At 38.9% G+C, this 3,592-nt stretch overlaps 1 pseudogene across 1 annotated transcript; it reads right to left on the bottom strand.

Moving 5' to 3' along the window:
- Positions 1–848: 848 nt before the first annotated feature.
- Positions 849–1,602, bottom strand: LOC100586004 (annotated as a pseudogene). The gene has a single exon (XR_001115479.2). The product of XR_001115479.2 is annotated as a polyadenylate-binding protein 1 pseudogene (transcript).
- Positions 1,603–3,592: the final 1,990 nt, after the last annotated feature.

A 3,592-nucleotide genomic window follows, 5' to 3' on the forward strand; every position in this document is an offset into this window, starting at 1 on the left:
AACTCTGACTGCCTGTTAGGACCAATGGCAATAATTCTTTTGTTAAATTATCCTAATAGTTGTGGCATTACTCTCGATTTGTTTTAGAAGGATCAGTGTCAATACCATCTTATGTTCTGCTGTGTGACAACATTGGTCATACAAACCACACCTTTCATGAGAGAGGTAGATGAAAATAATTTATGGACTACTTTTTCAGAAAATATATACTTTTCCTTTTGCTTCTTGCATTTGGCCTTCTTTGACAGTTCCATCTGCTTTTATTTAAAATCAGCTTTGTGGGTTATTTTTTGCTGAAACTTAAGTTGCAAAATTCAAAGAGTGAAAAAAAAAAAAAAAAAAAAAAAAAAAAAAAAAAAAATAAAAAATGCAAAGTTTATCAAAATACAGGCCTGTCCAACAAGACTGATAAAAAAAAAAAAAAAAAAAAAAAAAAAAAAAAAAAAAAAAAAAAAAAAAAAAAAAAAAAAAAAAAAAAAAAAAAAAAAAAAAAAAAAAAAAAAAAAAAAAAAAAAAAAAAAAAAAAAAAAAAAAAAAAAAAAAAAAAAAAAAAAAAAAAAAAAACAGCCTGTCCAGGCGCTGTGGCTCACGCCTATAATCCCAGCACTTTGGGAGGCCGAGGCGGGCGGATCACGAGGTCAGGAGGTCGAGACCATCCTGGCTAACACTACTAAAAATACTGGCGTGGTGGCGGGCGCCTGTAGTCCCAGCTACTCGGGAGGCTGAGGTAGGAGAATGGCGTGAACCTGGGAGGTGGAGCTTGCAGTGAGCCGAGATCGCGCCAGTGCACTCCAGCCTGGGCGACAGAGCGAGACTCCGTCTCAAAAAAAAAAAAAAAAAAAAAAATTGAACAGCAGGCTGTTGCATTGTAACTTGTGGCTATGCATTAAGATGTTGCTGAGGATTGCGAACTCCTGCAGCATATTTATACAGTGGAATGGTGTGGACAGCAGGAGTAGCTGCAGCAGCTGCAGCTGCAGGATGTGGACCCATTGTCTGTGTAGATGTGTTAGCAACACGCTGTGTTGACATGACTCTTGGAACCTGTGAAGAAGCTGGTCTCATAGTACTAAATGGTGGTCTAGGAGCAGCTGGGCAGACAGCACCGGGCATATTTTGGAATGGATGAGGTCTGGCACCCTGAGCAGTCCAGCGAGGACTTGGTCTTAGTTGAGCAATTTGGCTAGGAGGAGAGTATGCAGCACCGTTCTGAGTCTGTGGGATAGCTGCCATGAAGTAACCTGAAGGAGGGGCTGGCTGGTAGGGGTTGATTACAGGGTTGGGCACAGCTCGTACACTTGCCATTCTCTGCATATACTGGTTAGTGAGGTGAGCCTGGCGCTCTTCTTTGCGCTGAGCTAAAGCTACATACAATGGCTTCGTGGCCACAATTCTACCGTTCAGTTCTGTAACTGCTTTAGTGGCTTCTTCTGGGGAGGAGAAACATCCAAAACCAAACCCTTTGCTGCGACCACCCTCCATCAGAACCTTTGCACTAGTGATTGTACCAAATGGAGAAACCTCTTTCCGGAGACGTTCATCATCAATACCATCATCTTCATGTACAAGGTCAGGAATCTTTGACTGCTTCCATGTTGGCATCTGCCCCTCCTCAAGAGCAAAAGCAAATGTTGGGTGAACGGCTGTTTCCTCTTATTCAAGCCATGCACCCTACTCTTGCTGGTAAAATCACTGGCATGTTGTTGGTGATTGATAATTCAGAACTTCTTCATATGCTCGAGTCTCCAGAGTCACTCCGTTCTAAGGTTGATGAAGCTGTAGCTGTACTACAAGCCCACCAATCTAAAGAGGCAGCCCAGAAAGCAGTTAACAGTGCCACCGGTGTTCCAACTGTTTAAAATTGATCAGGGACCACGAAAAGAAACTTGTGCTTCACCGAAGAAAAATATCTAAACATTGAAAAACTTAAATATTGTGGAAAAAACATTGCAAAATATAAAATAAATAAAAAAAGGAAAGGAAACTTTGAACCTTATATACCGAGCAAATGCCAGGTCTAGCAAACAATGCTAGTCCTAGATTACTTATTGATTTAAAAACAAAACAAAAAAACCACAAAAAAATAGTAAAATATAAAAACAAATTAATGTTTTATAGACTCTTGGAAAAACAATTTTGAGCAAAGTACAAAAATTTAAAGGATTCCTTTCTTTAATTTTGTAATTCTTTACTGTGGAATAGCTCAAAATGTCAGTTCTGTTTTAAGTAACAGAATTGATAACTGAGCAAGGAAACATAATTTGGATTATAAAATTCTTGCTTTAATAAAAATTCCTTAAACAGTGAAAAAAAATTTTTTTTAATTTAAAAAAGAACAGCCTGTGTATCATATAAATGAAAGTAGCATAGGGCAGAATGTAGTATTTGGACACCCAGCAGCTCGTAATATTTAAAGCAATGGCATGCCTCTGCTTGATTCTCTTTACTTGGCTACTTAGAGCCAGGGAAATAAAGAGAGGTAGAGGTGTTTTTTGCTTTGTAAAAAAAAGAAAAGAAAGAAAAGAAAACTGAGGGGGAACTCATCCCATGCTGAAAGAAGCAACAAGCAGTATAGACAATAATTGTGCCAAGTATAATTAGCCAGATCTGTTGAGCACTGACATTCAGAAATTCCTTCCTCTTTCTTTTCAAAATGTTCACATCGTTATGATGTAAAGTAGACCATAGCCCAAGAAATGAAAGATTTGCCTTTTTCCAGCAAAGGGTATGAAAAGCATTTACTTTCATCTTTCTACTGAAAGGCTTTCTGAAATAATGCTTTAATGCCTACTATTATATTGAAGCTAATTGTAATCCCAGCACTCTGGGAGGCCGAGACGGGTGGATCACAAGGTGAAGAGATTGAGACCATCCTCGACAACATGGTGAAGCCCTGTCTTTAGTAAAAATACAAAAATTAGCCGGATGTGGTTGTGCGCACCTGTAGTCCCAGATACTCGGGAGGCCGAGGCAGGAGAATCGCTTGAACCTGGGAGGCAGAGGTTGCAGTGAGCCGAGATGGTGCCATTGCACTCCAGCCTGGTGACAGAGCGAGACTCTGTCCAAAAAAAAAAAGAAAAAAGAAAAGAAACTAATGTTCATAAATCTTGAATCACCTGTAGTATCCAAATGTAAAGTCTTACCTTTAGTAGCAATGACTCTCAAATATCCGTTCAAGGTTCAATACTAGATAATTACATTGAAATCACCTGAAGAGTCTTAAAAGTGAAAGACTTCTAGGCTCCACCTGTTAGGGATGGGAGCTGAGAGTCTGCTTTTGTTCCCATCTACCATCAGATGTTGCTATGTCCAAGCTTTGGTCCGTGGAACTACAGTCCTTTAAGATGCTCTGTTAAAGGAGTGTTTTCTCCTAGAGATCCACAATGCACGTGACCATATTAAAGCTCTAGAGATGTTTAACTTGGCTTATCTAGTATTTCCAGACTTACTGAACCTTTAAAACTTTTTTTTTTTAAGGTAGAATGGAGCTCACTTTGAAAAACAGGGATTTAGAGGAGTTCTGAGATGTCCCTTCCATAAAACTTAGGCAAAACAAAATTTTCTTTGCTCTTGGAAAATGCACATTTTCATA

Source organism: Nomascus leucogenys, chromosome 3, assembly GCF_006542625.1.
Source record: "Nomascus leucogenys isolate Asia chromosome 3, Asia_NLE_v1, whole genome shotgun sequence".
Taxonomy (NCBI): domain Eukaryota; kingdom Metazoa; phylum Chordata; class Mammalia; order Primates; family Hylobatidae; genus Nomascus; species Nomascus leucogenys.